This window comes from Henckelia pumila, chromosome 3 (genome assembly GCF_033568475.1).
Source record: "Henckelia pumila isolate YLH828 chromosome 3, ASM3356847v2, whole genome shotgun sequence".
Classification (NCBI taxonomy): Eukaryota; Viridiplantae; Streptophyta; class Magnoliopsida; order Lamiales; family Gesneriaceae; genus Henckelia; species Henckelia pumila.
Window position 1 is genome coordinate 163,742,200 of NC_133122.1, and position 22,848 is coordinate 163,765,047.

General features: G+C 32.3%; 1 pseudogene; it reads right to left on the reverse strand.

The window, feature by feature from the left end:
• Positions 1–9,557: 9,557 nt before the first annotated feature.
• LOC140891851 (inorganic pyrophosphatase 1-like) lies at positions 9,558–10,863 on the reverse strand (annotated as a pseudogene).
• Positions 10,864–22,848: the final 11,985 nt, after the last annotated feature.

The following is a 22,848-nucleotide window of genomic DNA, read 5'->3' on the forward strand; positions in this document are numbered from 1 at the left end:
CATGGGCCATTTTGATTACTGGGACTATCCGAGGATGAATCGGAACCCTCCTCGGCACTAGTTTGATCTCTTCAATGGTTTTTCCTCGCTGATGGAGTTATAACATCATCCTATCCTGCAGTATCGTTTCAAAACAAATTAAAAAAAACAAATATATTGATATTACGTATCCAGAAAGTTGTCACTTAAAGATCGATACGAGTACCATGAGTGAGTTCCAAGGCATGGTGAGAAGAAGCTGATTGAACAAATCGGTGGCGCCATGTTCGTCCACCACCCAATTGTCGTTGTCGGGCTTGATGATCGTCTTGTCGAAGTCAACACTATGACTCCGACCATGACAAAGACAGGAGGAAAATGGCCGGTGAAGATTTTTTGTTTGTACGTAGAATTTTGATGCACGATGGAGACTTGTAAGGGGTATATATATAGTAGGGGTTGGGAGGAAATCCAAGTGGGTTGTGTGTCATCCAATAATCACATCCCAATGGAATATTACTCAGTGATGTGATGTTCAAAATTATATCTGTTGTCAAAATATCAGCCGTTGGATTAGGTTCATCCGACGGTTAGGTGTAATTTAAGATTGATTTTAAATTTTATTTTAATGAAAAATTATCCGTAATGGAATATTCCATTGATAATTGAGTTTTTATAAACAAACAAGAAACCTCACTTTCTTTTATATATAATCATAACAAAGAAGGTGCTTCAAATTCGAATCAAATTCTTTTGAGTCAGTACTAAACTAATCAGATGAACTAATCAAAATTATTCTATATTTATCTATTTGTCGTATGTTGTCGATATATTTTATGCGTGTATTTAAAGTCACTCGCATATGTATTTGAAAATACAAATCTTGGCTTCATATATATGCATGTATCTATATATATCTATTTAAATCAAAGCATCATGTAAATGTTGGATCAATTTTTTTAGCGAGAATAATATGAAGAAAGGATATTTCATTAATTCTTGATCATGATAATATTTCATCTTCAACGTTTAATAATTGATTAATTATTGAATTGGTATAAAGAAGGAGGCGATGATTAAGAATACTTTATAAATAATATAATATCATGTTGATATTTCAAACTAATGAGTTCTCTGATTTATTGCAATAAAGTACAATGTTATTTTTTAAAAATAAAATAAATTGTAAGAAGAATATGTGCGTAATTCAAATGAAACAACCAGCCACAATTATTCATTCAACCATTAATAAGAATTGATTCCCACTTGTTTTCAAGGCATGTCCAAGTTAGGGATGGCAACGGAGAAGGTTTAGGGTGGGTTTGGCTAAACACAAGACCCGTCCCGCCCCGCCCCGCCCCGCCCCGCGAACTCGGCGGGTCCAATCCGGGTCAGACCCATTGGATCCGCCAGAAATTAAATAATTTTAAAATTATTAAATTAAAAAATTAAAAGTTTAAAAATTAATAAAAATCATTACATTTAATTAATTTCAAATATATCTCTCCCTATATATAATGAATCTTCCCTTTAGACACCATCTTTTCAATTTTCGAAATTGCCCTCATGTGATATAAATATTACACTTTTATTTTTATTTGTTTGTTTGTTTTTTTTGAAATTTTGATGTTTAAAATTTCCATATTTTTCTGAACTAAATATTATAGATAAGATAAATTGATAAATAAATTTTAAATTTATTTTTGTATTATTATATAAATGAAAAAAAATAAATTTAAATATTATCAAAAAAATAATATTTATACATAACATACAATATTAAATATATTATATTATTTTATACGCACGCAACGCGTGTGCGGTTATGCTAGTATTGATAATATTTAAGAAAAAAAAATTCTCATAAGTTAAAATTTATCAATTTTTTTATTAATTAATAATTATTAGCCAAAAGGCATTATAATGATATATTTTTATACTAAACATATCATCATAAAATAAATTCAATTCAATCCAATAATATTATACACTCAAATTATGGATAATATATTAATTATTTCGTATAAAAATATAATTCTATATTAATAATATTAAATATATATTTTATATTTATATATATACATGTATATTTTGAATTTATATATATATATATATATACTTTGACGGGACGGGTCTGGGGAGGGTTTGGCCAAACCCGAGACCCGAACCGGACCCGCTTGTGGACCCATTTATGCGGTAGACCCATCGCATCGGGGTGGGTTTGATGCGGGGTCATGTTTATAACCGACCCATTGCTATCTCTAGTCCAAGTTGCTTACATAGATAAATATTTGACCATTTTTTAGTTGTTCAATTCCCCTTACTAATATTTTTTTGGATTAGACGGTCTTATATAGCTTTATCAATTCAGTTTACATGACTAACATGGTGATACAGTTGTTCAATTTCTCCTACCAACATTTTTCTTGGATTAAACTATTTCACAGAGCATGCCCAATGCGATTTACTTGACTAATATAGTTTGTAAATTATGGGTTACTTCGGGATTTATTCAGTACACCGAAAAGAAAAAAAAGCAACCACATGTTCTCCTGTCATTAGAAAAAAAAGAATTAATTCGAACTTGAAGAGTTTCATAAAGAGACTATTTATTCCTTTCATTACTTTGATGTATATGAAAAAATAAATAACTACAAAAGTAAATAGGAGAAGATGATTTAAGCTGGCTAGCATGCTTTAAATTAATTAAGAGATCTATTTTCTTGAAATTTGTAACCAAATGAATGGGTTATGTAAGGGATATCATGGTACATAAAAATTATCAGAATCAGATGTTGTCACTAGATGTTGACAACATCCTACACAACATGCAGCGAAAATATTAAAACGTGAATAGTAACAGCAAACCAACAGTAAAAATACTCAAGAGTAAATATGCACAAGTACTAAAGTAACAAAAGGTTGCACATAAAATATATTCACGTGTTGTCATAAGGTGTTTACAACACCTTCAATAACATGCAGTAGAATTTATGAAAGTATGAATAAAATAGATAAGAAACCAAACAAATCAGACTCAAATATTTAAGCAGCGCCTCAAGGCAAAACTTTAGCTAGAAAATAAATCAAAGATTTTTACAAACCCTAAAACTAGTGAATTATTGTAAAAATAAATTTTCTCAAAACATGTGAGAAAATAAAGAATAAAACAAATCAACCAACTCCTAAAAGTTTACTGAAGGTAGAAAAGAAAATCAAGAGAATAGAGTTGGCCCTTAGATGCCAAAATACGAGAGCAACATTCTTCAATCTTCAATGCTCTCAAACTCTTCACGGCATCTACGGAAAACGACCAGAGCTACTACGATTCCTTCAACTTTTCTATGATTTTCCAGATCTTCTATGCGTATGCTGAAGTCTCTCACAATGTACGCTCAAAGCTCTCTTTGTCTTCTCACTCTCTCTTTTATTTTGTACGCTTAAATCTTCATCTACGGCTTGAGATCTCTATTCTCTGCTCTCTCTAGTTTTTCTCCAAGCCACTTGAATCTCTACGCTCTTTCTTCTATTTAAGCATTTCAACTTATCTCCAAAAAGATGTTTGATCTTGTTTCCTTAATTCAAACTTGAATCTACAATGATAAGGAAACAAAATTAAATTAAATTAGGAGATAAATATATATTATGATAACTACATAATATCTCCTATAAAATAATTAACAATCAACCATATTTTAAATATAGGAATATTATATTATCTCAATTCAAATCAAAGAAATTCCTAGTTTAAAATATATCAAACATATAGATAGGAAACACAATATTAACTATCAATCTTAGAAAGATAAAACACATTATTATAATCTTTCAAAACATGGAAAGATATCAAGGAATAACTAATTTCTTTCAATCTCCCTTTTTTTCCTTTCTGGACAAAACGTTTAAAAGCAACTCAGCAACTCCCCCTGAATATTAATTCTCAGAACTCCCCCTGAATATTAATTCTCAGAACTCCCACTGAGTTCAAACTTCTCAAATCAATTCTCCCCTTGAATTTGAACTTTCAATTCTGAGTGTTTTCAATAATGTTGGCAACATCTGCACACAACACTTGGCGAGATCAGAAAATATTTAATACATGTTCAGAAGTGAATCACAAAACACATTTAATCAATTCAGCACACATCACAACTCCCCTGAATTTGAAAATACATTTCCCCCTTAGTCAAAGATTGGATGTTGTCGAGGATGTTCCCAACATCTCCTCACAACACTTAAGTCAGAGCAGAAAAAAAATTAGAACAAATCAGAGAGTCATAATCAAACAAGCTAACATTGATTAGAACCAGATCAAAACAAAAACATAAGACAAATCAAAGCAGAGAAAAATAAACCACAAAATAAACTTAAACCATAAAAATTGAAACCGATTGCTCTGTGACGATCCATCATTTTCTTCGCCAGAACTAGCTTCTTTTTCATCAGAGCCAGATCCATCATCTTCAATATATTCTCCCCCTTTTTGTCCAGAAGAGGTACCTACACCAGGAAAAATTCTATATTGAGACAGAAGAGCTTTATAGTAAGCAATGTCTGCTTTGGTTTGTAAAATATTCTATTCAACATGCAGCATTTCAAGTTGGTTAAAATCAACTCGACCGGCCGCAAGATTTGGTCATTTTAAGTAAAATATTTTAATAGTGTGTATTCAACTCCATCTACACACACAACCGATACCCACAAGTGGCATTAGAGCGGGTTTTATCTCGATCTCTGATATTTTTATACTCAATCATGAATTCTTTCAACAAGATCGTGATTTATAAGGAAGAATATGATGATTGAAAAATACGTATGGAAGCACATTTTTATACCCAAGATGATGACATGTGATATGTCATCATAGATGGTCCAATGAATATTCTCAAGGCCAATACGTCTATTGCCATTACAGGTGGAGAATCTCAGATGGTGGAGAAGCACCATTCGGGGTGAACCACCAAGGACAAAAAGAAAGGCAATCTTGACAATGTAGCCAAATACATTCTTTACAAGACGTTGTATAAGTCCATCTGCATCACAGCCAAATAGATTTGACAAAAGCTCACCTGGATTTGCGAAGGAAACAACTAGATGAATGAGAACAAGTTGACTATTTCCATTCAGAAGCAATTCACAAGTTGATTGTTTCCATTCGTTAGTGCCAAGATGAAGCCATGGGAAACCATGGCCGAGTTTGACGAACGGTTTAGTAGTATCATTTTTGAACTTATTTCTCTAGGTAAAATTTAAACTAATCGAGAAATTGCTATGAAAGTTATGAGTGCCTTACCCTGAGAGTGTGATGTCAAGATGGTGTCAATAAGGGAATCAAAGGATCTAAGCAAGATGGAGATACATGATTTTTTTGCTGACCTCAAAGCCTTTGAGTTTGAATTGAGCATTTGTACAGACGAGGAACCCTTAACCTCCCAACCTTCCAAAGCTCTCCCAAAGACCATTGCATGTCAACTTTTTGAAGAAGCCTCGAGCAGAAAAGTTGGAAAACGACTATGCAATGAGGCTATGCCATTGTTTGTTAAAAGGTTTGGTAAATTCATGATAAAAAAATCAACCAAAATTTAAAAAACATTATAACGAAAAGGACCATATAGTTGATGGTCCTACGTGTTTTAATTGTGACAAATAAGACCATTTTATTGCAGACTGCAACAGGACAAATAAAAATGACAAGAAAATGATTGAGAAAAAGCGTTCGAAGGATGAGAAAAGATCCTTCAAGAGAAAGCTAATGAGTGGTGAGGAAGCGGCTGGATAGAGCCGTCAATTTGGGTTGGGCACGTCGGGTCAGTCCTGCCACATAATTTAAGTGTACTGAGTAGAAAATTTTCAACCCAAGTTAAATGCAGGTGTAGGCGTGCCAACCCGCGCCGTTCAGGGTCTATGGGGAGCCAACCACTGCGGGCTTGGGTTGGCTTGCGGGCATGGAGAATTTTTTTAAAAAATATTTTTTTTACATTAAGGATTTATATGTATTGTTTTTAATGAAAGTTGTGAATTTTTATATATCAATTACTTTATATAAAATGTAAATATATGAAATCAATAATTAAAAATTTTATTGATATGATTTTATTAATATTTAAATTGATAATTAATTATGATGATTTTTCATTTTTATTTCTTTTTATTTGTTGGGAGCCGGCCCGCCTAACATGCAACCCACCTTGGGTTGGGTTGGGTTGAAGATTTACAGTCCATCGGGATAGTGGATCGGCCCGCACCACCTCACAGAATGGTAAGTTTTTGACGGGCCGACCCGCCTCACCATGGGTTGGTTCGTCTGACATTCTAGCTAAGAGAAGAGGACGGAGGATCTGAATATGGGAGGAGCCGCCATTGTCGATTCCAGGACTCAGGTGTGCTTACTTAGTTGGCAGCTGGCTACTTTGTAGGGTGAAATAGGGTCGGAACCCGTCCTGTAACTCTCCTACCCAATTCTCGTTCCGAAAAGAATCGATAAATTTTTTTCTCTTGATCCCGTACCCGACATATTTAGAGCCCCGGATATTCGGGATCCCGTCGGGTAGGTAGAAAAAATCCCGATTTTTTTTTTTAATTTCAAGATTTTGTTCAAAAAACAAAAAAAAAATATGATTAATTTATTAAAGAATAATATTTAGAAATTTATATTTAGAAAAAAATAAATATTCAACTTAAACATATAATATTTAAATGGCTGGATAATACTTCAAGGTTTTGTTAAGAGAAGAACATCATATTATGCATCGAATAATTATTAATTAAATTTTCAGATACAAATTACTAGATAAATTTTTTTAAATAGGTTGTCAAATTGTTAAATATTATTCCAAATATTTGTTTAAATTAGATAATTATAAATATGAATTAATTAAATTATTAATTAATTTTAAAACAAAATACACAAAAATAAAATGTATTCATGATTATTCGATCATTTCAATAATAAATTACAATTATGCAAACTAAGTCCATAATTAAAAATTATATGTGGGTTGAAGCACAAAATATTTAACTCAATAAATTTATAAAAGTATAAATAAAATATGTTAAAAAATGAAATATCTAAGTTTCGGTGCTTGTGAAATCAATCCGTCGAAGACTTCAAGGAAGGAAGCGCAAACTGATTCAAACCAAGCTACGTAAAGCAACAAGAAGAATCAGAGAAGTAAACTGAAAGTTTAGAGCAAAACTGAGTTGAACATTTATTCTTCAAAAGAGTAAATACGCTTTATTAAAAAAAGCTTTAAAATGAGTCTTCAAAGAAAATGGCTAAACTGATCATCTGAAGACATGTGGTAAATTGATGATAAGCTAAGGGATCAGACCGAGCTACTAAACTGATCAACTGCAAGCACCTTACTCATCACATCAGTTTAATTACCATCGCAACTAGACGTGGATAAGGTTTCCTCCCCAAAATCTAGCTAGCCATATCCTCCTCCAGTTGAAAGTCAATGAACAGATAGCCCGGACGCCGAAATTTCACGACATAAGGGCCCGAGAACCCCACTGCTCCAAACGACATGAAAGCAGCAGCATATGTTTTTTTTTCCACCATCCGGCGGCTCTGGATTTGGCGCCAGCAAGCCACCGAAGGTGATAGTGTATCCCTTAGGGTTTCGACCACTCATTCTTTCTATGTGTTTTGTAATTAGAAATATTTGGGTGGTCAGATTTAAAAAATATCAATAATATTTTAGTTTTTATTTGAAAAAATGTTTGATATACTTTTTATATAAATTATTTAATTGAAGTGCCATAGAAATAAATAATTGAAAAAGAAAAGCACACAAGTAAACTTATGTAATATTAATAAAAAAGAGTAGTCGTGTAAATTTACAAATAAATTCAAACACACTCACACACACACACACATATATCTATACAATATGGAGATGATAAAACGTTGTATGACTCAGAAAATCAAGTTTTTGATGAAACAAAGTACATGTAATTCATATAATTTCGTCCCGGACAGTGTCGAATATTTGTGATCAGATCGATCAGACACGGAGAAGAGAGAATTAGCTGGCACTTATAGAAATTAATATAATAATAATTATTGTTCATTTCTTGGCTAGCTAATAAGATTAATGAATAAAATATATATACTGTATAATTCCAACTCCAAGCTAGGCTAGCTAGCCAGTTAATAAATTATATATGTATTGTTAAGCCTTAGGATAAATCACTGTAAACTAATGGGCAGAGATGGAAAACCCTAATCAACATACATCAAACAGAATATATAACGAGCTGTACAGATCATTGAATACGCAAATTAAAGCTGAATAATATATAATTAATATCAAACACAAAATCATCAAACACTTGAAGAACATGAAAAAGCCAAGCACAAACTATAGAGATCATCACACTCGCACACAGACACAGATACATATACGTAGTACACACAACACAAAACTGCGGCAGGCAGTCCAAAATCTTATAGTACCCCAAAAAGCCAACTCTTCCACAGCTTCTTGAATGAACCCTAGCAAGCAAGCAATTGCAAAAGCAGATTCAAACCCCTAATGCTTACTTTAATTTTACACCCCCAAGATCGATCTGTAAAAACTAATCGCCACTCGGCAGTGGAAAAGACTAAAGTACTGATCAAAATCTTGATCTAGCTAGCTAGCTAGCTCATATATATATAGTATATCGATCGGACCGTGATGCTTGATTCCCTTGTGAGAAAGAAACGATAAGATTAATTCTATTAGAAGGAAATCGGAGATGGGAACACAGATTTAACAAGAAACCCTTTTCCATTTCATGATCGAAACCTTAGAATATTTCTTCATCTATCATCATCATGTACAAGTAGTGGTGGATGGTGGTGGTGACGCTTCTTGATCTTCTTGGTGGTCATAATTGAAAAAGAAAAGCACACAAGTAAACTTATGTAATATATATTAATAAAAAAGAGTAGTCATGTAAATTTACAAATAAATTCAAACACACACAGACACACATATATATATTTATATATTCAATGATTTAATAGATTTTCAATTGATGAAACAGAATCATGCATTGAAAGAGAACAATGAAACTTATAGTGATGAATTGAGTCACATTTGATGTTCTGCAGTTGATGAGTTTTATTATCAAGAGAAAAAAAGTGAAAATTATCCTTTTAATTTCCAGAGTGCATATTCCTTTCACCTGTGTACATTTGTTGGTACAAACAGATGAAAATAATAATATGATGAGCTCTCGCTCGATCCACTCTCAAATATATATCCTGCTTGGGAATTTCAAAGATTTTCTTCACAAATTAAGGTAACTAACTATTGAATTTATATATGCTACGTACTCAAGATCTTGATGTTATTTTTGCAACAGTTAGCAGCCTCCAAGGGGATTACTGGACTGGTAAAAGAATTAACATGAAGAAGCTAGGTACTTACTTGTTTATGAGAGATCATATATCTAATTATTTGTTCGCCTTTACATGATCGAATCCATGGCTCAGATTATTGGGCATGCAACATCACTCTTCAGTGTAATGCAAAGATATCAATTTGTCCAAAATATTTAGTTAATGCAACGTTGTTCTGTACAAGTTGTAACATTAAATTTGTTTTCTAAATACTGATCAAAATACTTAGCTTGTTAGGTGGCTCCATGTTTATGCGAACGTAATTCAGAAATTTTGTCTATATTTCACATTTAGTCTACTAATTATCTGATGCTTTCAAAACACAAAACACATCTTAAAACATTCTACATACACGCGAAAAAGGCGAAACGGCCAGCTGCTGTTTAATCAACAACCAAATTATTCACTCATATCTGTAATTGATGGACTCGAAGGACATGGGGACTGCTCTCATGTGCTGCCATTGGAATGCTGCTGAACTTACAATCCACCATCAAAGCCGATTGAACCGCGCTTTCTTGAATCCTGATTTTTTCTATAAGTTGTAGTAGAATGCTTTCCAGCTCTGCTCCATCCATCCATTCATGGATTTCTGCTCTGATGCGTCCCAGATTTTCGCGTAACAAATTCCACGCTGGGAAGTTCTTTCTTGGCATCATGAAGTCTCCTTCCTCCAGCTGCAAACTCGGGCAGAAATCGCCTAAACCGTCGCCAAGATATATCATCCTCTTCTTCCCTTCTTTGACTACAGAGCATTTGATCCTTTCCACAATCATACCCTTTCATTAATTAAACAAACGCAAGATCAGTACACGCTCAAATAATTAATAATAATTAAAAAAAAACAGTACTCAAGATTTTATTATATATATACATACCTTGCACATGTTTGGAGGGCAAGGATTGATGCATCCATGAGGAGACGACTTGAAATCAACGTAAGGAGAGATCCTCAACCTCCCTTCATCGTCCTGGTAGCTCGGGTTCGTGTTGATCTCGGAGAAGCAATCTTTTATTCCCAGGTGATCAAGAATCGTCTCAATGAAGAAGGTGTTGGCATCGCTCACTATCCTCAGATCACACCTAAAAATTTATGAAAACATAAATCAAAACTCCAAAATCTTGACCACCCAATTCGATATATATATATTATATATGTAGATGTATTATACGTACCCTAAAGCATGGGCCGTTTTGATTGCCGGGACTATGCGAGGATGTATCGGAACCGTCCTCAGCACTAGTTTGATCTCTTCAATGGAAAATCCTCGCTGATGGAATTCTAACATCATCCTATCCTGCAGCATCGTAAAACAAATTAAAGAAACAAATATATTGATATTACTTACCGTTGAAAGATCGATACACGTACCATGAGTGAGTTCCAAGGCATTGTGGGGAGTGGCGCCATGTTCGTCCACCACCCAATTGTCGCTGTCGGGCTCTATGATCGTCTTGTCAAAGTCGAAAACCACCACGATTCCGGCCATGACAAAGAGAAGAGGAAAAGGGTGAAGATTTATGTTTCGTGAAAACGTAATGGAGACTTCGTAAGCGGGGGTTGGGGGTATATATTTGGGGGGGAGGGATATTGAGTTTGTGTAAACCAACTAGGATTCCACTTTAATTTCCTTAACCAACTAGGATTTCACTTTAATTTCCTTTTAAATACAAATAATACTCAGTTTAAGCGTGTATTTAAAGCCACTCGTATGTATTTGAAAATACAAATCTTGGCTTCAGAATATATGCATGTCTATCTATTTAAATCAAAATCAAAGTGTCATGAAATTTCATCTTCAACGTTTAATAATTAATTTATTATTGGTATCTAAAAGAAGGTTATAAATATTATAATGAGTAAAAATTATTTTGGTACATGAACTATAGATAAAAAATCAAATTGGAATATGAACTATTGAAAATGGTTTAATTGGTATATGATCAAACTCAAAAGTTAATTTTGCCAATTACTTAAATTGCTTTTAAGTTTAATATTGTTATTAAATTTATTAATTGAACTACATACATATTTTTTTCTTTTAAATTATTATATTAATTTTAATTGTAAATATAAATTCATATTTACTAATTACTATACTATAAAAAGAAGATTATATATCATGTATACGAAAAAAGTATTCAATGTAAAATTTGTAGATCATAAATGAAAAGACACAAACATATATATCATTTTTATTTTGATTTATATAAATAATAATATTATAACATAGATAAAAAAAATATCTTTAATTATATATTTGTAATATATATTATTTTTGAATATATAATTTATCAATTGTTATATATATGTGTGTATATGCATGTTTATATTAATTAATATTTACAATATTTCGTACAATAAGTACGATCCTTTGTTTATAATCTAAAATTTAAATAAATATAAATTTATGCTTATAATTGTATTAATAAAATTATTTTGAATAATAAAATGTGTATCTATTTTAATTTTAAAAAAATATTAGACTTTAAAATAATGTAAGTAAACGGTAAAATTGTCTTTATAAGTTGATTATGTACCAATTAAACAATTTTCAATAATTAATGTACCAATTTGATATTTTATCAATAGTTCGTGTATCAAAATGAATTTTACTCATATTATAATATCATATATATTGATATTTCCGACTAATGAGTTATCTGATTTATTCAAATAAAGTACAATGTTATTCTTTAGAAATAAAAAAAATTTAAGAAGAATATGTGTGTAATCCAAACGAAACAACCAGCCACGATTATTCATTCCATCAAGAAATAAGAATTAATTCTGACTTGTTCTTAAGGCATGTCCAAAGTATTTAAGTAGATAAATATATGACCAGTGTTTAGGTGTTTAATTCAGTTTACATGACTAACATATTTAGTTTGTAAATTATTGGGTTACTTCGGGATTTATTCAGTACACACTGGAAAGTAAAGAAACGACCCATGTTCCCATGTCATTAGGAAAAAAGATAATTAATTCGAACTTGAAGAGTTTCGTAAAGACTCTATTTATTCCTTTTATTATTTTGATGTATATGCAAAAATAAATAACTATGGAAGTAAATAGGAGAAGATTATTTAAGCTGGCTAGTGTGCTTTAAATTAATTAAGAGATCTATTTTCTTGAAATTTGTAACCAAATGAATGGGTTATACGTTCTAATTTTTTTTAAAGATTTTTTTTATTATATGCGCTCTCTTTTTTTCTTTTTCTTTTTTTTTCAATTTAATTTTTTTATATTTTCAATTTTTCTTATATCGGCTAATTCAAGAATTAGGTATTAATTTTAGAAAAACTCAATTGAATCAATTAATTCAATTCAATTTTCCATTTTCTAAAAAAAATTTCGATTAATCGAATTATAAATAATTAAATTTCTATTTTTTATATTAGACTTTATATATATTTTATAATATTTGTTGGACGTTTTTATATTTAATATTGTACTCAATTTTTTATTTTTAATACCATAACATGTTTTTCTATGACAAAAATGTCTTATTCAATTATTAAAATTTTAATTATTTTTAAATAAAAATCGGTTAATTGAGTTATCGAGATGAAGTAACCGATATTTTAATTCGGTTCAATTAGCTTAAAAAAAATTGTATATTAAAGTTTTCCCTTCTATTTTACAAATTTTTTTTTAAAAATCAATGAAAGGAAAAACAAACCTCGAAGAATCTAAATTTTGGAAAAATTAAAAAAAAAGGCGAAAAAATAAGACAAAGGTTCAAAAAATATATTTAAATTATATTATAAAAGAAAGTATGAAATGAACTCTATATGGCATGTCCATTCCTTTGGTTTGTTAACATGTTTGATGGAACTGGAACAGATCAGGGGTGTTCGGTAAATTCGTTAGTCCCGACTTCAATTCTATAGGACGTTCAAGATTATGTGGTGTTTTTGGATAGATTAGGTGCATGTGGCAAAGTTGTGTGTGCATTCCAAATCACTTTTGTTGTCACTAACACGTACATCATGATAATAGTGTATTATAACTTTAGGACTGTTAATATAAAATTGAGTTTCGCTCAATTCGATTATTGAATCTCTTCGATTATACACATATGTATTTGTTAGGATCGAAATACTATTGTTGTTGGAGTAGAACAAATATCAAGCTTCTATTTGTCCCACTGAACGACTGATATAGGCGTCTACTGGTCCAGCAGTGAGTTTAGCAGTGTTAGCCACTGAACTCCTTCTTTCTCTAGATTTCCAAAAGTCAACCAACAAAGATACGGTTGTGCAAAAAATATTAACTGGGAGATTGACTCGCATCATCCGGTTCAACTGGTGTATGAGAGGAAATATAAAAGCAGTAGATGACATAGAGGTTGTTTTTGGATGTTCGGATACTCAACTGCTCCTACGTCACCCCTTATTCTGTCTCCAGAAGGTATCACTAGAATAATTTGACACGACGTCCCACCTCAGCTCAGGACTTACCCCACTGCCTACCACCAAGACTCCTAGTAACTTTACTGATTTCAACCCTCGGCTGAAAACAGATTACAGAGGTTTACAACACCTCTACTCATGTACGAATACAAAGTTTGTAACTAAACACTAAGCACAAAATGATCCTATGAGATCTGATATGACTTGATGTGTGTGTTGGTGTTCTTCGACTTTTATGAGTGATCTTCAATGTAAGCATGAACCCTTCCTGTATGAATGTAATAACTGAAAGTGTTAAACTGCGATTGTTTCTTTGATGAGTGTTGTGAGTTTTTGTAAGACGACCAGTTCTACCGTTGGTTGTAGTCTCTAATTATAGTGGCAAGATAACGGTTGTCTTGATTCAAATACATCCGTTGATAAATAGACGTTTTCTTGTCGTTTAGCTCACTGTATAAAGGTACATTGTGACTGTGTAGATTTGACTTTGATCAGTGTACTAGAGACCGTAGGTTAATAGATTTAACTGGTTACAAGAGAGTTTCTGTTGAGTTGCTCTGTTGCTTCTGTTGCTTTCTTAGTTTGTCTGCTGGTTTTCATTAGTTTTGTTGATATTAACTGTTGTGACTTCGATCTGCTTATCTGAGTAGCTATCACTACTGCTGGATAGCTCTGCTGGTTTGCTACTTGCAATCAATCATCTTGCAGCTCTGTTACTCTACTGCTTCTGCTGCTGATGTTGATTATTTGTCATAACGCTAAAACTTGGATATAAGAAATCCTAACAATATTTATATATAATTCATGAAAAAAAAGCAAATAAAACAAAACAAAACGTATAAATAGATGGAGGCTCATTTTTACAAAAAAATGACTCAGCCTCACATACATTACAAAACTTAATTATAGTTAGAGATATTAAATACACAGACTAAAATAAATGTCATATAAAAATATATATAGTTAAACATATTGATTTTCTTATCAAATTATTAATAAATAAATTAAAATAATATTATTTTACTTTAATTACAGTCGAAAACCATAAAGTTTTTTAAAAAAATGTTATGAGTTTATCATAATTATAATAAATAAATTTATCTGTTTTTATTAATTATTATAAAAAGTCCAACCAAAAATTTTAAAATGATATAATTGTAGTAATAAAACAAAAACCATTTTAGCATTAACAAAAAATCTTGTGACACGGTCTCATGAGTCAATTTTTTTATTATAAATATGAGTAGGTTGGACCCGTCTCACAAATAAAGATTCGTGAGACCGTTCGTTTCACTGGAGACCTACTCGATAAGATTTTATCATTATTAATTACAATGTATATGATAGAAGGTTGTTTAAAACAAGTACAAACTATTTAATTATAGTGTATTGACGAAAATAATAAATATATCTATCATGATATGTTTATTTTTAATTATAATAATCGAGATATGTTTACGAAAATTATTTGTTATGAATCCATCAAGCAAACATACCATAAATTTCAAGAAAATTCTTAACACATTGCCTGAAGACAAAAGAAATTTTTATTTAAAAAGAGACCAAAGTATATAAATATTGTTAATACGTAACAACATGATTAAACACCGGTGAAGTAATACCCATTTATTCAAAATTATTAGCATTTAACCGACTAAAAAAAGCGATAAATAATATATTTTAAAATAAATTATAAAAAATTCAAAATAAATTCAATACTGAACTTTTCCGTTTTTTATGTAGTTAATATAAATCAACTTTTATAAAAATATAACATGGTCATTACTATATAATATTTTAATAGAAAAATAATTTTAATACTGTGTACAGAATCATAAATTTGAAGGAAAAAATTAAAAAATCATAATAGAGAAGATTTTGTAAGATTATATAAAATAATAGCAATTAACGTAAGTTTATTTTATATGTTTTTTGTGATTTTATTTTTATGTTTTTAATTTTTTTTAATTTTATTATATAAAAAAATGATTTATAGGTATTTTGTAATTAGAAATCTCTACAAATCTTTGGTATGGTAGGGTGGAGAATTTTTTACTTTTCATAGTTGTACCTAAGGTCTCAAAATTTGTACTAAAGAATTTAATAGGTCAATGGAGATTTATTAACATTTTGGATACCTATAGACTTTTATGGAGTTTTAAAAAGTCAAGTTTGAATACCACGAGACTTTTTAAAAATCTATGAAATTCCATGTTGAATACCACTAGAATTTTATAGAGTATATAAAAGTTTAGATTGAATACCTCTAAATTTTTAAACTCTACAAAAGTTATTAAAAATCGTTATTTCTCCTAGATTGAATACACCCCATTTATCTCTTAAATGGTAGCAATATTGCCTCCCATGTCCTGTCGTCCTGTCAAAGTTTATGGTCTTGGACCATATTTCGTGTTTGAGAATTAAAAAAACCTGATTATTTTCTATTCATACTAGAAAAAATCATAAACACGTGTGTGAAAACTACGTAAATACAATAGTGGTAGGAAAATTTTGAGTGAAAAAAGATAAAAGAATGTGTTGTTTTATGGTTTTTTGACAAATATTACAATATTAGAGATATACGTGGGAGAGAGCTTGAAAAAGTGGGATGGTGGAAATGACACATTAATTTTTTAGGTTTCTTGTATTGGTTTTTAAAAAAATTCAATTACTAAAATTAAGGACGTTTTTAGGATGTTCACTTAAAATACCAAAAGTTGTTTTTATGAGACTATCTTCTATTATAATATTATAATATAATAAAGATGTAGTATAGATATATATAATTATAAATTTTATATATTTTCCTATTTTTAAAAGTCACGTTGAATTCAAAATTTACTTGTATCAAATCAAAATATTCGGAAAAACATTCCCCTGACATATATTAATTTTTATTTTTTTAGATAGGACTCAAACATTTTACCTGGCACTGGTAATTTAGTTTTCTGACTACTAAAGTCAAATTCAAAGTTCGAGAGAAAGAATTTTCTTAATTATTCTTTCTTAATTGATATATTACTATTTATTAAAGAATCGTTTTACTTTTTAGGTAGTGTTTTGGAAAGCTACTAAGAAGCACTTCTCAGCTTTTTCTTAACAAAATTTCACAAAATTTCAAAATTTTGTTAATGAAAAGTGCTTCTTAGAAGCTCTCCCAAACACTACCTTAGTATTCACATTTTCTTGTTTGATTCCACTCATGAGGAAAGTCCAAGTCATCTTTACTACTACTTGGTTGATTATTACTGGAATAAAAAAGAAATTGGCGCATGTATTCGAAGAACACACATTTGTACTTGTGATGCAACTTTCTAAAATTGAAGCGAAGTGCGTTTAAAATGACAGGTTTGCTCGATAAGAAATGTTATGGATAAATTTCATTTTTATTCAAAATAATGGTTGTAACACTCCAAATAATCAAATTCTAGATAAGTAATTTTAAAAGATTTAGATTCTTTTTGGACATTTTAAGTTAGTTAAATGTTAAACACGATTAAGAGTTAGTAATTTAAACAAATCAATTGTATAATTCAGTTCAGAAATAAAATTTCAGACTTCAGACCCATCGAAAAGTTTGGAAGATACGATCAGTGTTAGGCCATGCAGAATGTGAGGTGACAATCATACACAGACACGTGAGAGTTCCAAAGGTCCGAACTCAACCTTCCACTTACGTGTGAAGAGACCATAGACACGTCAAGGCATGCATTCGATCGAATCCGAAGAGGGGATCGGAACGTCCGAAGTAAGCAGTTCGAAACATGGCACCCATGCACGATTTGGAATGTCCATAGTATGGTTCGAAAGGTCCGAACTCCGCCTATAAATAGGCCATCCGAGATCATAATTATTCCTCTCCTCTCTAGTCTCTTGTGTGTTCTTGTGATTTTTAGTCGCTTGTTCGAGGATCGAGAGCTAGCGGGATGCTTTGGGATAGCGGCGGAGTGGAGCCCAAGCGGCGGAGCCTTCAACATCAAAGAGCTAATGACAGACGCAGGTATAAGTCTAGACTCTTAGTAGCTTTTGGGAGTAGCTATTGGTCTAATTAAGGTTTTTAGTTGGTGATAAGTGTGATTTATATGCATATTTTAGTGATATTTTGTTATTGTTTGTCATGCATTCATATGTTATTGTTATTGTTATTGTTGTTTTTATTTACTTTTATCATATTTCATGCATTTTTCTGCATAATACTTCTACTGATTTATTTTGTAGGATAATTTCAGAAAAAAATAAATATTGGGCCAGGTTTATACTCGCGCGAGCGCATGTTCTGCTCGCTCGAGCGAGGCTGAGGGCGAAGAAAAGAATTTTCAGAGTCACACTTGCTCGAGCGCAAGTTATGCTCGCTCGAGCGAGAAAGACGTGATCAAAAATCCTCGGGGCAGAAGTACGCTCCCTCGAGCGCACATTGAGCCTGCTCGAGCGAGAAAGACGGGCAGACTTTTTAAAGATGAAAACTCTTGCTCAGATTGCATAATATCTTTTAGAGATTTTTGGGCGTATAAAATGCTATCTTTCCATAAGATTGAGGGTTCCAGACGCAAATTGAAGAATCAAGAGGCCGCTACTCATAAAAATCGTTTTATTTCACTTCTTTTATTTTTTATTTTTTGAAAACTTTTGTTGAGAACTATGTTAGACTTTGAGTAGTTCTTTCTTTTCGATCAAGACCACGTGATTGAGCCGGACAAATTTATGTAGAAAATTTGAATGTTTATTTGGGATTTTTCAGACTTGATTTTATTTTATTGATTGTTAGATTTATATTTGTCTTGTAAATAGCCTGATAAACTGTTTTTTTGCATGTTCATTGGGCCTAAGTCGACAGGAGGTATTGATTTTGATCACTTTAATAATTAACACATGGTAAAACCGATTAGAAATAGAATTCGATTTTAGTGTGCGGTTTAGGTGAAAACTGAATTCTCACAGTTCTTCATGCGTTTGAATTTGATTTAGAATTACGAAAAATTAAACCTTAAACATTGAATAAATTTGATTGTTCTAGAAATAGATCTTTGAACAAGTTAAGGGAATTTCAATAATTTAAGATTAAATCTGAGTCCTGAATCGGCTACATGTTACATAATTTGTCTGGTACCTACGTGTGTCCTTGATCAAGATTTTTTCATATTTGAATTTAATCCAAAAATTCCTGCTGCGTTTTTAATTGAACTTTATTTGCAATTTAATTTCTTAGTTAAAAATATGAAAATTCATCACTTTTATTCATTATTCTAGATTAAGTAGAAATAATCACATTTTGGTACTAATATATATACAGTCCCTATGGGTTCGACATCAAGACTTTTGTCCACTATCTATTAATTGACCTAGTACACTTGCCAGTATATTTTTATCACACCGATTTAAGCGGTCAAGTTTTTGGCGCCGTTGTCAGGGATTGTTAATGGTATCAGAATTTTTATTTCACTTGAGATTAGACTTTATTTTAATTTATTTTATTAAATTCTGAAATCTCTACTTTTGCTTTGTCTTTGATTTTCAGGTACTTTCGGCTTTTGCATGCATAGCAAGAGACACACCAAAGATCTTCTACCACTTGATTTGGAGATCAAGCAGACACTGAGTAGAATTCGGAAAGCTAGAAGAGCTATTAATTTAGAACTTGAATCAGAGACCGAGGAAGAGATGGCGGACAACCGTATAGTTTTGGATTTAATTCGTCCGCCAGTTGAAGGATATGAATCTAGCATAGTTCGTCCGGTTGTTGAGGCGAACAGCTTTGAGATGAAACCTTCTATTATTCAGAATATCCATCTTCAAGCACGGTTTGGGGGCACTTCTCAGGAGGATCTTTATGCTCATTTGGATTGATTCTTGTCGATCTGTGACACATTTAAGTTCAATGGGGTAACCTCTGATGCAGTGAGACTGCGGTTATTCTCATTTTCTCTATATGGAGATGCACTTGAGTGGCGAGATGACCTGCCTGCGGGTTCCATCACTACTTAGACCCAACTTGTTCAAACTTTTTTGAACAATTATTTTCCTCCTACGAAGATGGAGAAGTTATTTTCTGACATTATTTCTTATAGTCAAAAGGAGGGAGAGTCCTTACATGCAGCATGAATCAGATTTAAGAATATGTTGAGGATGTGTCCTCAGCATAATCTCACTCAGAGCCAGCCGACACAGACATTCTATAATGGAGGCGATCCATCAGTGAGTTCTATGTTGGATGCTGCAGCCAATGGAAGTCTATTCAGGAAGACACCGGCAAAGGCTTGGGAAATAATTTGTAATATGGCAGAGAGTAATATAGGATGGCCAGATGTGAAGAAAGAGAAAAAGGCTGGAGTTCTTGAAGTTGATGCTTTAATGGCCATGAATGCGAAGATTGACGCTCTGACACACCAGATGACACTTATGAAAACAGCGCCAGTTAATCAAATACAGGGACATAAGCCAGAAAACAACAGTTGTTTGAGGTGGAGGCGGCTAATTTTGCAGGAAACCAAGGACGGCAGCCGTACAACTCATACAAAAACACATACAATCAAAACTGGAAGAACCAACCTAAGCAAGAGGTGCAAAAGCCAAGCTTTGAGGAGATCATGATGAATTATGTTTCGGGAACTGAGGCAAGACTGCAGAATCAATAAGCTATGTTGAAAAAGTTGGAGACTCAAATGTCCCAAATAGAAACCCAACTTTTGACTAGAGCACCCGGTTCACTACCAAGAAACACTGAAACAAATCCTAGGGACGTGAATGATATCATGGTCATGACTAGATCAAAATCTAAGGAACCCGAGAAAGAGATCGATGAAGATGGGAAAAAAGAGGACAATTGCAGCCCCGCGCCACCATCGCCACCATCGCCTACAGGTAAGAAAGGTAAGAAAGTAGATTCTAATGTTAATGCTGATGTTTATATGTCTACTTTACCTTTTCCCTAGCGGGCTAAGCAATTATTGTTTGATCATCAGTTTCAAAGTTTATTGAAATTTTCAACAAACTACATATTAACATAACTTTTGCAGATGTTTTAGCTCAGATGCCAAATTATGCCAGATTTCTGAAATACTTACTGAAGAATAAAAAGAAGCTGAACGATCTAGCACAAGTCAAAATTAATGAGGAGTGCTCTGCGATGATCCAAAATAGGCTTCCACAAAAATTTCAAGATCCAGGGAGTTTCTCTATACCGTTCAATATTGGTCAATTTTCTATTGATAATGCATTGTGTGACTTAGGGACAAGTATCAATTCGATGCTTTATTCACTTGCTAAGAAATTAAGTATGGGGGTGATTGAACTCACTACCATCTCGCTTAAGCTTGTAGATCGCTCTGTCAAATATCCTAGAGGGGTAGTAGAGAATGCATTAGTTAAAGTGAATAAGCTAATTTTCCCTGTTGATTTTGTCGTTCTTGATATGGATGAGGATTATGAGGTTCCTATGATTTTAGGTCGTCCGTTTCTTGCTACTAGTAGGACTTTAATTGATGTTGAAAAGGGGGAGTTTTAAGGATGAATGATGAGCAAGTCGTGTTTAATATGCTGAAGTCGGCTAGCGATAGCCAAATTTCCAAATCTTGCTCTATTGTAAATTTTATTGATTTGATTCATGATGTTGGGGAATGCCAGCAGGTTCAGCTCTCCAAAGGAATCGGCCATATGACAAATCTCTATAGAAGTGAAGCAAGCAGTGGTAGGATTGATTTTCATCCAAGAGGGTGGAGGAACCACCTTGAATGTTGCCAATAAATAGAGGAATATAGTCGGGCTATAGACTATAAATTTAGCGCTGATTGGGAGGCAACCCAGTGTTTTTCCCTTGCTTTTTATTTTATTTTAGTTTATTGTTTATTGCTTATTTGATTTTTGCTTCTTTCCCATGACAGTTTTCTATGCCTGACTGATATACCCAGTCTACTGATACCGTCCCAGCTGATACTGCCGAGAAGAAAGCGAACAAATTTATAACCAAGGGAGTCTTATTTTTTTTTTCATTGTGTTTATGTTTGTTTTCATTCTGTTCATGGTATCTAGAGCATTAAGGGCAATGCTTTAGATAAGTATGGGGGGTTGTTGTTTAGTGTTAGTGTGTTTTGTTGATCATTGTGTTTTGCATTCATATGGTCTAGTTCTTTGCATGTATTTCGTAATCATGCATATCATTATGTTGTTGTGGTTGTGTTGTGTGAATGAGTAGAATGATGAATGTTGGCCTATGATGATAGAGTTGTTGAAATTATTTTTGTAAAAATGTTGCTTTTGATTGAACATGAGAAGCTGTTGGTTGAATCGTGAATCATTTTAAGCATGCATGTTAGACTGATGTAATGTAGCGAAGTACTTGATAAAGTTCATGTCTGTTTGACCATTGCACGGCAATAGGTGTTTGTTGATTATGATAATGTCTTTGGATTCCTAATTATTTTATGACATTGCATGTATGATCTTGGGCGTACCTAGAAAATTTTTGAATTTTTTTTTGTTTTTGAAAAATAAGTTAACTCCATCCGGGTTACGATCAGGAATAAAATCCTAATCCTTTATTCGTAGCTAAGTATACGGATTCCATGGGGTTAGGAATTTGAAAATTTTAAAATGACAATTCCATCCTGGCTTGGACAATGATTGAAATTCTAATCATTCTTCCATAGCTAAGTTTGCGGGCTAAATGGGATTGTAGCTCCATTCGGACTATAGACGAGGGGATTGAAATTTGAATCCTATCTTAGTTATAGCTAAGTTTGCGGGTAATTATTGGGGCTTAAAAAAACCGGGTGCAAAATCCGGAGGTACGTAATTGATCTCAAGAAATTACATATTTTTGTTTGGGATTGTTGGGATGAAAGAGTACTGGAGTGTAACACTTGCATTGATTTGTCATAGGTCTCTAAGCAGTCTTAGGACAAATTTTTTTGAAGTTGCATGAAACTGGAATGGCATGACACACACACAAGTTTACTTTAAACTGACAGTATATTGTGGACAATCAGAAGTATTTGTGGTTTTTAGTTCCTGAAGTTGGAACTTATCTGAGGCTATTTTGCTCATGATTCATTCTTACTTATGTC